Raw genomic sequence first — 13,189 nt, 5'->3', positions numbered from 1 at the left:
GGAAAACGAATAAGGGGGGAATTAGCGGCGGTCGTCAGGTAGACGGCGAGGATGATGGCGAGCGATCAATGCGTGCTGATGGTTTGGCTCGCAGCGGCGCAAACAACTTTCGCCAACGGGAAAAAGAAAAAATGTATGACATGTGAATCTTTTCAAAATTCAGTTTTTAGAGGGTAAAAACTCAGTAGGTAATAGTGTTCCCTCGCTTATCGCGGTTAATGGGGACCGGGACCACCCGCGATAAGTGAAATTCCGCCAAGTAGGGATTCCCCTTCAAAAATGCTTCCAAAATTCCCCAAAAACATTTTATTTATTTTTTTTAATTAAAAAAAAAATATATATATATATTTTTTACCCCCCTGTATACAGTACACCATATAGAATACGGGTAGAGAGTGAAATTCATGTTATAACAAAAAAAACTGTAAAATATGTTGTTTCAATGTAATATTTGTATTTTTTTTTTACAAAAAAAATCCGCAAAGCTCTGAGTCCGCGATAGCTGAACCGCGAAGTAGCGAGGGAACACTGTACTTAAAGAATAGTCAAAATAGATTGCCTATATTTGCGTTTTTAATGTAAATTATGTTTTTTTGCAAACTACCACAGCACATACCCTGTATAAATTCAACAAAATTCATACATTATAATCTTTTCAAAGGCAACATTTACAATACCGATACTCTGTGAACCTGCAAGGTCTAATTTTCTGCCCCTTTTTTTGTCTTTTTGCTGGCTTTATTTGAAATCTATACAGTGTGTGAGTGTGCTCCCTGTCAGTGCTACGTAAAGGGCTTTTTAAGCAACCATTTGTCCTTTTTCAACACAGCTTGCAATAATCCATTCTCGCTCCCACAGCTCCGTCGCCACCTGCTTATGGATCAGGTTCGAGATTTGCCAGCAGTGTTGGGAGGTGACACACTTAAAGGTAATCTTTTTTTTTTTCTTATTTAATTTCCCGCCGTCGTCCCAGCTGATTCTCTCCCTGTCACATTAGACGCAGTAGAGAGAGTGATTTGGCGTCCGTAATCTTTTCCTCCCTCCTCCTCCTCCTCCTCTTTTGGAGAAACCTTGAAATATCATAAGGAGATTATTTTATTCGTAATTGATTGAGTGCCTCCTCACCTCGGACCAAAATACTTCAAAGTGTCTGAATTAAGACTTGGGACGGGCGGGAGGCAGCGTGCCTGCCTCCGTGCGGTCCAGGGTCGTACGGCTCAGCCTCTTTGGCGGGCAAGTCAGAGCTGAATCGGAGCCTGTGATGGTGGCTAATTGGCTAAAAGAGAGACGTGCGGGTCGGGGAGGCGTTCCGATCATTCTGCTCAGCCGCCAAAGGCACGCTTTTAAGCTCCAAAATGGGTCACGGAGGCTTCTGCGCAGAAGGCGAAAAAGTTTGTCAACTTGTTCGGGGAAAAGAGAAAAAAAAAAGAACCCAAATCTGTGTTGGGTGATCAAATGAAAGAAAATGACACTACTCCTAATATCATTCTTGTCAACTTTGGTCAATTTCTCCCCTCACTGAGCGATTTAAAAAAAAAAACATCCAAATGCAATGCGGCACATATTTTCTTACTTAAAAAATGTCCTGTGCAAAAGTTGTTATATGGTGTACACAATTTGAAATGATTAAAAAAAACTTATGAAATAAGGGAAAAACTTATCAGTGTGACAGCTATGTGATATTCATGGTGGTCATTTTTTTTCACCTAAAAAGTGAGCGAAAGGTGACCTGGTAATTCCCCCAAATCAACAAGCAGGAAGTGACCCAGAAATTAAACCAAAACCAACAGGACTTGAGCCATAAATCCATCATTTGGTACATTCCCATCTAGTCTGAAATGACAAAAGCCCTAAAATTTGCCAGCTATCCCATCACTCCACTATTTTTTTTGGACGATGCTAAATATTAATATTCGCAGCTGCACCACTATCATTATTATTCACCGTTGGGATCGGAGTGGCAGGACATTATACCCCCCCACTCAACCCCACCGGATCCTGTAAGGAATTTGCCCTGGTGCAAAATGGCCTCTCCAATCAGCCTCCCTGGTATCAGTTTTTTGGCAGGAGCTCCTAATCTGGTGGGCAGTGATCCTCAATGATCATTTATGAGTCTAAAGTGAAGTCTTTGGCTCCTTAAAACGAGATGACTGTGACAAAATGGGGAAGGAGGGAGGAGGGGCTATTGTCCATTTTCATATTCCCCATCTCAAATCAGCCAGTCTAATTTTCTCCTCTTTCTGCCCACGTTCTTTTCTCTGTTACTCATCTCTTTTGTCCAAGCATGTCCCCCCCCCCCTCTCCTCACTATCATTCCTGACCCAATACTGATCTTAATCCTCTTACCTCGCTGCTCCATTACCCACTTCAGCCATTTTTGCATATATACAAACCAAAGAAACACTTTTTCAAACCCCCTAAACGCACGCTCTCGCCTATCATTCCACCAGCAGCCCCCCACCCCAAAAAGATGGCTCCTCATATCGTGGCGGGGTAATTATTTGTCCCCCTCTTTTTCTTAGTGCAAAACCTCATCTTCCCCTCTAAATTGAAAGTGGCGTTAATCAGTTCCCATGCATAAGGGTGCGGGCGAGCTATGGGGATTATCTCAGGTTTTGTGTTGTTTTTAATCCCCAAATGCCATTGCTAGTAGCAATGCAAATGCCGCGGAAGATTGTTTTGGCATGTTTGGAAATGGCCACATCATTGTTAGCAGGGAGAAGAAAAAAAAAATGTGCTTGTCATGACAAGCACATTTTTAAAAAAAGAATGAAAATGTGTATTTTAAGGCACCACTGAAAGAGTTCCAAATTGAATATTTCACTTTCGTATATATTGCTTTTTTGATTAATTTCTCATGTAAATTCTTGCTAAACACTGAATAATATATCATTTACCGATCTCCCTTTTCCTCTTTTATTTGTCTTGTAATTTAGTTTTTCCCTCGAGACAGAGATTAAGCCCTAATCTCCCCATAGTTTTGTGTTTAATTGATAGGATTGTACTATTACATTGTCTGCTTCTTTATGGCAGAGCCATAAATAATACTTGTTCATAGTTAAAAGCAAAATATATTCTTTTCACTTCATAAACAACAACATTTTCAAATCATTAGATACGGCAATCATAATAACAATGCTTAGGTGAATTGCAGAATTCCTCTACTATTTTTGTACTATCCCACCACTCTAAAAACCAACCCGACTCTATGGAGTCCCATAGAAACCCCATTGGCAAATCAAAGGATTTTCAGGCATTCCCCTCCGCAAATCCAGCGATTAGTCGTCATCTTTGTTGCTGATAATCTCTAAATCTTATTTGTCTCACAACAAGATCATGCTATTAAAAAGCTCCTGACACACTAAAGGCATTTCCCTTACACCTCCACATTCTTTAGGGTATTGTCTACTCCATTTGAACAGATCTCTTAATGAAGTAAATGAGGAAGCACATTTATAAACAACAAATGCACCCACATGTGGGAATATAATCCGTATATTGCTGTGAGTGCAAAAAAATAGAAAGTATTTTGACACTCTGACATTCCTCATATACATCTTTCTCCCACTAAACCTGTGCAGAGTGTGTTGACTCTATTAACAGCTCCATGTTGAAATGTTACACCCGGACTGCAAATACGTAGCTAACATGGAGCGCCTTCTTTCATCCCTCCAGTCTTTTTTCTGCTCGTTGAAAGAAAAAACTTAAATCTTCTTGATTTTATGGCCTTTTTAATACATTTTGATCGTATTATTGCTCCACTGTCAAGCAATTTTGGGACTATCTTGAAAGTTAAGATAGCATGTTGCTAAAATGTCTTTATTTCTTTTTATATTTTACTTTTTATCTTTTTTTTTTCTCTAAAATGATTGTTATCTCATTCAGCTAGATGTCCAATCCATTTCAGATGAGAAGGGTTGGTTGGTATTGAATGCAGATTGAATTGGACATGGCGCTGATTGTTGGATCGCTATGACAACCGAGGAGTTAAAGGCTCAGTAAATGATCTTAATTCGACATTATCTAAAGTTATTCAAAAAAAATTGGAAATTGAGGAATACGACTGGTTTTGTTTTGTTCAAGGATCTTCTTGTAGGTGTTGAAGGAACGTGTCATCGTAGGGATAAAGCTGTTTGGAGAGCTAATGGGGGAGGATTTAGATGGTATCGCCCGCCATGTGTGTGTGTGTGTGTGTGTGTCTGAGTATGTATTCAGAGTTATGTGTGAACGTGTTGCCCCGCAGTTTACCTTTGGGCTCACCTAAAAGTCTTCAAGCAGCCGTCTTTCTTCTCTTTCCTTCCATTCCTCCTCCTGCCCCTGTAAGCCACTGAGGTATTTCCACAGCAGTGTGTCAGTGTTAATATTGACTCTCATCTCACGATGGCACGGAGACGTCTCTCCTACCTCGTCGGCCCGGTTTTGCCGGCCCAAAGTGGCAAAGATATCTAATCTGGTGATTTTAATGATCAGTTTTCATTTGACACACTTTGGGCATTTTGAAGTGACCTAACATAGTGACAAACAATTACTAAGAAACCCAAAGACAACTTTTCTACTGAATGTTCTTAATGGAAAGCCCCCTGTTTAAAAAAAAAAAGGTCAATGTTCAAAACAACAATAGCTAAAAAAAATCAATCAGTTCTACAAACAAAGCAAAAAGCAAGGTGTTAAATAGAAGTAAGGAAAGAACTCTGAATATAAGATAGACGTCCAATCCATTAGACTTGGGAAGGATGGCATTTGGAGTTGTGCGGTCACAATGTTTACTTATTGCAAAACGGCGTATCCTTGGAGCTGATTTGTCGTGGTCAAACCTTTGGGGCGCCAGGTCGTGAACTTTGAGTCAACTTTAAACTACCGCTTCCCAGAAGGAGGAGCCGTCTCAATAGTGCCGGAAAAAAAGGAACAAAATGATGTAAAATACATGGAGTGACTAACATGACCACTATTTTTACACTCATTTTTACGATTCACTCCACTATTTGAGCCTAATCTTCTCCTTTTGTGTTCATTCATTCTTTTCCAACTTTTAATTGCCCACTGGCAATAAATAGTCCCTCAATAGACCTTCATTACGACTGTTTGATTTCACCGTTAATGCAGAAAGTGAAAAAAAAAAAAAAAAAAACCTAAAGTGACTGACTGCTGATTAAGAACAAGGATGACTTGGTTATCCAGAAAATCCAATGGCAGCCTCACTTAGCCCGTGATCAGCTCTGGAAAAAAAAAAGAAGGGAAAAAAAAACACCTTATCCAGTCGATCCTACAGGAGTGGAAAAAGGGAAAAGCTGGCTCCTTTTTTCTTTATCCCCAAAGCAGGATAACAGCGGGCGTAGGGGGAATATCCACCACGCCTGCCAATTGCGCTAATGGCCCCTAATTCCAAATTAATTCAGTCTAAATGAACTGTCAGTGGGAGATTGATTTGTTGGAGCTGCCGTCTTGATGAGCGCCGTCATGTGATTAGACACCGAGGCTTGTGTCGCTCGACCACTGCCTCGGGCAAACTTTCTCACTTGTGTTTCTATTTTTTTCTTTCTCTTCTTAGCTGACTGCATCCAAGTACTGTCAACCGCAGCTGGTTCTGGCGTGACAGGCAAGGAGATGTGAGGCCTCTGCGGGATGTGTCCACTGAGGAGGTGAGCCTGACCCGTTTGGGGTCCGGGGGGGGCGATTTTTGGAAAAACAAAAAAATTGACTGCTGTTTGTGGTGGCGCGGTACTGAAGGGAAATGTCATTTTCAGTGTTTTGCTTATTTATACGCACATTTGGATTTGTGTATACGTATAGTCAATATCAGTTTACGGGTAACAAATTAACCCATTATGGGCCAACTGACTATTTCTGGTTCATTAAAAGAAAAACATTTAAAAAACAAACATGGACATCACAGTGTGAGTTAGATAGGCCACAATATTTATATGGTGGCTTTCAATTACAGTCATAATGGTTTAAAATTCATCATTATTTTACACAGTATATGTATAGTATACATTTAAAAAAAATATTTACGTAGAAATAATAACACTATAAAGTTGATTGGAGGTGAAAACTCCAAAAGGTGGATGTTAGTTTTTGTGCTTCCAAATTTCTGTTGTTTCTAATGAAGATAATTCATTTCAAGAATGGGCATAAGAATAATATTAAATATGGAATGAAAAAGGGGATTAAAGTTTAAGGTCATAAGACATCGCATAGGTCAGAAAAAGGAGTTTGTGATAATATGATAACGGAGTAGCCTGTTTAACTGTTGATATAGAAAGGGTCAAAGGTCGCTGAGGTCAGAAATATGAATTTAGGTCGTGGTCTGCTTTCTCAGAGTCCTCCTGTTTTTTTTTAAATATACTTTTATTGAATTAATTGATAGCCATAGACATCCAATTCATTTAAACTAGAAGGTGGCATCTTTTTAGAAAGATGTCTACTCCATTTTGACCGGTTATGGCCGACAGCCACCCAGTTCAAAAGGGATGGAACAACGGCAGCTAACTATGTTTTTACCGGTCATCAAACTCACTCACTCTCCGCTATTGAATTTAAAGACACGCTTGTTAATAGGCTCTGGTGAAAGTTAATTAGCTGCACAAAGCAGGCCAGAGGCAGCGTCGTCTCTGCCCCAGAGGACTTTTTGCTATCCCCGCTGATTCCCGGGCTAGGCTAATTATTTGCCAATAACCTTACTTACTGGCCACGTTGCCTCTCTCGGGCGTGAACCTAACAAGCGTCACCCCCCGCCAGCAGGGCGTCCGCTCTGCCGGGAAGTTTGGAGCGGCACCACCGCTCGCTCGCCACCTCCAAGATGATTTCTTCCTGCCGTTTGAAGTCAGAAATGAAATTCCTTTAAATTCGCCATTAACGCTATTACTCCAAGTATTGGACACACTGGCGAGTAACCCAACAGTCATTAAGTTGGGCCCTCGCTACGCAAACTAGTCAACCTTATTACCGCCGGCCGCCTATTTTGGCTGTTTATTGACTTTCTTGTTGAAATACTTTCACCCTGGCACATATGAATAAATATGGGCCACGGAGAAAAGCTGTTTATCATGCAAAGTGGGCAACTTCACAGGCTAGAAGAGGGGAGGTGGCCCTAAAGAGGCTGAGCTATTTCACTCCAATATAGAGCACGTTTTCCCCCTCACTTTTGATCCTTTGACATACTTGCGCAAGAAATCAAAGCATCGCGGAGGGATGATTCTTGATTAATTGTTTCCACCAGAAATTGACTTGAAATAGAGTGCACTACTCGGATGTGACCAGAAGAGGCGCTAGTTAGGCTGTAGCAACTTTGATGTTTTGTTGAGACCCCTCAGTTCAAAAACTAGACTTCTGGATGAAGAGTTTTGTTTGTGATGGTTAGTTAACCCGTGATAGGGTTTTGGGAATTGTTTTGGCTGTTTAAAAATGAACTTACCGTATTGTCAGGACTATAAGGTGCACCTCATTATGAGGCGCATCCTCAATGAAGGACACATTTTAATTTTTTTTCCATATATAAAGCACAATGGATTATAAGGTCTATTTTAGAGAAAAAATAAGACTTAAATGCGCCTTATAGTCCTGAAAATACGGTAATCCCATGAAACTAACCATCTACATAAATGGGTATCACATTTTGCGTCAGGTATGCGACAATATTAAGATTTAGGATGTATTAAGAGTGGCCTACATAACAGAAAAATTAGATGTACACTTTCAGTATGTGGATGCCCAGTCTCAATTATTTATGAATAAAACAAATAGAACTCTAAACGAATCAAATATAGATGAAGAAAGAATTCTCCCATTCACTTTCCTCCCACATCCCAAAAACGTGAATGCTAGGTTGGTTAAACACTCTTAATTGGCCATCGTTATTTTGCCTCAATGGTTGTCCTTTTGCTTGACATCCATTTAAAGTGAGCTTGTTAAATGTCAGCGCCATTGACGCCACCAGACGTTTATTATGTTTTGAATCGGACGCTAAAGTCACGGTCAACGGCAGCCTATGAGTTCAACAAAGGTTGGGTAGATGTGTCAAGATTTTGGATGGCTGTCAATTACTGTGTTTATGTCTTTACAGGTTGTTTTTGTCATTGGACTATATAGCGCATTAATCCCCTCCCGTTAAAGCTGCTCCTTTCCAATCCCCCACTAAGCACACAGCCCGAGGCCGCACGTGCACTAATAGGCCCGGCACACTAAAACATGTTTTCTTCTTCATTGACACTGATCATAACAGATTAGTATATGAACTTTCTTGATAATCAGCCAAGAATGCGTGACACCAATCTTTTCAAAGTGTGTTGTTTTGTTTCTGTAGACGGACGGACGGCTTAGGCAGATTCCATCCCAAGAGATGTTTATCGCATAATAAGTTGATATGAAACTTGTTATTACAAGAATAATATTTTCCTGGGATTTATATCTAAGTCCATTGAATATAATACCTTGATTTTTTTAGGAGCATGTTTGGTATCGTTCCACATTTGGATGCAATTTTACATTTCAATTTTAAATCTATATACAAAAAAAAATACTTTCGGATTTAATTTGCTTGTTCTTAGAATATTATAGTATTGAGTAGGTAGATTTTTTTTTAAATACACGCTAAAAAATTCCATTATAATATCCTCCCTTGAACAAAATTGAATCTCACATAAACCTTGTCAAAAATGTAAACTCTGAATATATAATTGCTGTCTCTAGTAAACATTTCAAATAGTATTTACTCTTCATAAAATGGGTGGCACGTTTTATTATCACCAAGTATATTGGATTAAACAATTTTTGTTTTAATTATTAAAAGCTACCTTCCATTTCTATCAATAAACTAACATGTATCCAAATTTGCAACATTTTATCCTTTGACCATACCAAAATCTTGTAAATATATTAAACAATATAAAAAAATCGAACCTGTAAAATAAAATCATTTTGCATTTCCTAAAACATGATCTATTATTGATGATCATGAAGCATAAAATCTCCCACCTCACTTTTTGCCCTGATAATTTCATTCAAACAGTAATAGACTTGAACAAAGCCATAAAAACCCACTACTAACCCCTACTTAAAATGACCCAAGTTTCCTTCTTCTTCCTCCACACCTGTCTCCTCCTATTTCCCCCCTTCTTCTCGTAAGAACTTGAGCGTATTCCGTGATCAATACACAGTGTAGCTGTGTGACTGCATCCATTGTGTGTGCCATGGCAGCTTAGCCCATCAATACTCTTTAAATTCTCCTTATTGGCCCAAACAAGGTGTTGCATTATTTAGCAACTCTCCACTCAATGGCATATTATCTACCCAACATGAACAGGTAAATGGCTTTCTGTATAGAAAGTGTCTAAGTAGCACTTGAGCAATGTGGCTGGTAGCATCTTTATCACAGCTGACCGTCAACAAGGAGGCTTTTTAGCCCCCAAAATCCAATATGGAGATCTCCTTATGTCTTTTTTTTCGGACACCTTTGGAAGTCAATCTGTCCCATTCGGGGAAACGCCGTTAGCCCACACGCTTAATATACATCAACTCGTGAGCGTGTTTGTACCCAAGAGGCCAGGAAGTTACCTTCTGTAGGTTGTTTTTTTTTTATTACAAAGTAAATTTGCTTTGTCGCCATTGCAAAACAATCCCAAAGCGGCTGTAATGTACACAAATGAACAGCGACATGAGCATGTCTCATTTGCTGTGGAAATATTTTTTCCGCCCCGTCTCCACTATTGGGAAATATTCATTAAGAAATAAATCAAATGAGGCATGACGGTGACAATGCGGTGGTGTAAATTCAATTTGTATTCATAACAGCCACAAGCAAAGAGGCCATCATTCACATGACTTGTTTTACTGACGTTGTTTGCTACTTGTTATTTAAGAGCCATCTTTTTCTTTTTACGGCCGCAAACACTGGACTCTATTTACATGTAGTGCCAATAATTGTTTCCGAGTATTGTGTAAACAATCATTTTTATTTATTTATTTTAATCTGCTAACGGTACTGTTAACATGAGCCAATACCACTTAGCCAGATTTTAGAATTGATAGGTTTTCTATCAGTGTATGTTACATATTTGCCTTTAAAATGAACAAAAATATATATGTATAGTGTTTAAAATTTTTTTTTGAAATTTTAATCACTGTTTTCGAGTGTCACAATTGCCATGGTATAAAAATTTTATTTAAAATATGCTTTATTTTTATAATACTAAATACAACACAGCAAAAAAGGCATCAATTTACTCTTAACCACTGTTTTAAGTAGTATATTTTCCATACTATGGCGCACCTAAAAGCCTCCAATGTTTTTCAAAAGCTGACTATGAGCCTTATAATCCAGTGCGCCTCATATATGACCAATATTAAAATTGTTATCGCAATAAAATAAAAATATTTAGCACGTCTAATGGATGCATATTAACATAACTGCAGCCTCTACTCTAGCGCCCTATAATGCTGTGTGCCTTATATATGTAAAAAGTTTTAAAGAAGGTACGCCTTATAGTATGGAAAATATGGTATGTCAAATTGTGTTGAATGTTAAAAGTGACTGCATTTTAATTTGTCCTTAATGACAACAGAAAATTTAAGGTCATTAAGTTTGGATAATAATAATAATAATATTGTCTCCCAACAATGTTTTTGATCAAGTCTAATGTAGCGACCCCTTGGGACATGTTGTCATTGATCATTTCTTCTCAAAATTGCTCAAATAAATAAGTGTTGTGTTTCATCATAAACAGATGGAACCCTTCAGTGAGTTTGATTTGGGTGGGGGGGGTGAAGAAATAACAATAAACATATTTGGAGTAGCGAGCAATAAGGAGAGATGGTCGATGGGAAAGAGGATGAGTGCTTGCCTTTGGCGGAGAGTCTGCCAAAATCCATTACCTAAGTGTTCTTTATCTTTCCCATATGCTTTTGTTGTCTAATCTAGCCCAGCAAATCCCGGATTCACCAAACAAACACGTGGATAAGCGCCGTCACTCGCAAAGCAAACAGCCAAACTCATGGCAGCACGCTCACAGCGCCGCCTGGTGGTCGCCGGGGGGAAAAACGCGGCTCGGACCCGTCCCGCCGGAGCTATCTGGGGATGATTGGTAAGATAATCAGACGGCAGCCGCGGGAATTGAAGGAGACGCTAACTGTACTTTGCGCTCCGACGGATCCCCGACTTTGGCCCTGCTATCCTTGATCCTCTCAGCTTTTTCTCCCCCCCCCCCTTCGCGGTCTTCTTTTAAGGAGGATTGGAGTTGATTCCAGACAATCCACCCCAGTTTGGGAAGTGGAACGAGAGGGACTCAGTGAAATGCGGGATCACGGACGGACTTTCCCGGGGGGAAATCGTATCACAATGGTGCTTGGAGCGCTATCAGATTTAAGAGAAGAGCTTTAAAAAGCAAAGAGCCGGAGCTCACTGGTAAACTTTTCAAATGCTGGCTTGTACTCAGCTGGCCGTGGAGGAAGAGGGAGAACCAACGGTCTGGCAGGAACATTTTGCAAGCGCACCAGAGCCTTAAATAACAACACGGGAAAATATCATGCCGTTGTGCTTTGACATGAGAGCAAAAAATGTGAGATAAGAGATGGCGTTTAACTGGCTTTACTTAACTCATTCGCTGGCAGTAACCAAATAGACGTCGGATTCATTTATACTTGAATCGATTGAATGAAACTTTTATTGAACCAAGTCCAAAAAGTAGCTGTCAAAACTATCCCATAAAAGTTAGTGCGAGGGTATAATAAGTAGTACCTTGAATGAGACACTTCAAACTGGGCTAATTCCATTATAGTGTCACTTTGACAGTATAAATGTAGTTTCAAAGTGATCCTAATTTCATGAAAGATGATCCAAATGTTTTCAAATTTCCTGAATGAGACCCTAAGAATTAGACTGGGTTAAGTCCATTATTGTCATTCAACTGTTATGACTTTTACCCAATAGAGTTTGTGAATTACTGGTCCATCCCACAGTCAATTTTCCACAACAATTTCTCCTATTACAAAAAACAGTAGAACGAAAGAAACACACTAGAATTCAAATTATCTTCCAAATTCTTTCAAAAGAATTAGTACCGATCCCTTTCGCTTCCCGTTCATTCAACATTTTAACAAATCCACATGGCCTTTCTTTTAATATAGTCATGCATGTTAGTCCGTTAAGTGCAGATAAATGATTTGTCCAGTTATCATCCACCTCTACAATAGATTTGCAGCTCAGTGGGACGCTGTGGGCTAAAGTTGCGTCGTGATCGGACCGGGCCAATAAGCCAAGCAGCAGCATGCTGTGTGAGCAAACATCCCTAATCACAGTTTCTCGCAGACTTCTAATGAGCCTCCGCTAATTAGCCTTCTCTCGCCACGTCAATTGTTTCTCTCCGTCGCTCCACTCGGTTAGTCCGGCCTCATTTATCTGATATAGATTAGCCTCTGCGTGTAAAGGGAGGGAGGGAGTTTCGGGGGGCGGCCATCAGGCTATTGAAAATCATCAGTAGTTAAAGTGAGGGTTTAGGAGAGAAAGTCATCAAAGATTTAAGAGGCTTTTTTATTGATCCGATATGTATACTTTGCCAAATAAATGTACATGATACTGATTTTTTTTCTACTGGAGCTAGGGTGGATAGAATGATGGGCACTTCTTTATGCTGTAGCACTTAGTGTTAGCAAAAAAGCTCCAAAATAGCATGAAAATGTTCCTGAAAAATTCAGTTTGAAGGCATGTGCACCTTAAAAAAATGGTGGGAATTGCACACTTTATATGTGGACATAATCCTAACTCTATAAACAAGACATGGACTAAAGTTTATAGGGTTCGAAACCAAGTTTCTCTGGCTTTACGTGGGTTTTCTCCGGATACTCTGCTTTCCTCTCACATCCCAAAAACATGCAGGGCAAGTTGGTTAGTCACTCTAAATTGCCCCTAGTCTGCATAATTGTCCTTTGGGTACAAAATTGTGCACAACTCCCCCACCTGCTGTCCATAGTCAGCTGGGATAGGCTCCAGCACCCTCGCATAGGCGGTTGAGAAAATGAATGAATGTCAGGTGTCCATCTTATATTTGACTTTCTTCCCATTGACAGGTGAATGGTCGCACTAATAGCTTGCTGAGCCCCCCTAAGACCGGTCAAGACTACTCCCACCAGATTGGTCGCCATCACGGATGGGCCGCTTGCTTCTCCACTGGCTGATCCAACTTGTCGTCATGGAAAC

At 39.8% G+C, this 13,189-nt stretch overlaps 1 long non-coding RNA gene across 1 annotated transcript in view; it reads left to right on the top strand.

The window, feature by feature from the left end:
• The window catches only part of LOC144201604 (uncharacterized), a 27,724-nt gene extending 14,535 nt beyond the window's left edge, over positions 1-13,189 (top strand). Inside the window, exons 3-6 of the long non-coding RNA XR_013327367.1 lie at positions 859-928; positions 5,549-5,639; positions 10,916-11,078; positions 13,060-13,189. This is a non-coding gene — a long non-coding RNA (uncharacterized LOC144201604). The remainder of the gene's footprint in view (positions 1-858; positions 929-5,548; positions 5,640-10,915; positions 11,079-13,059) is intronic.

The sequence above is a fragment of the Stigmatopora nigra genome, chromosome 9 (genome assembly GCF_051989575.1).
Source record: "Stigmatopora nigra isolate UIUO_SnigA chromosome 9, RoL_Snig_1.1, whole genome shotgun sequence".
NCBI lineage: Eukaryota > Metazoa > Chordata > Actinopteri > Syngnathiformes > Syngnathidae > Stigmatopora > Stigmatopora nigra.
This window is presented reverse-complemented; position numbering and strand designations above follow the sequence as displayed.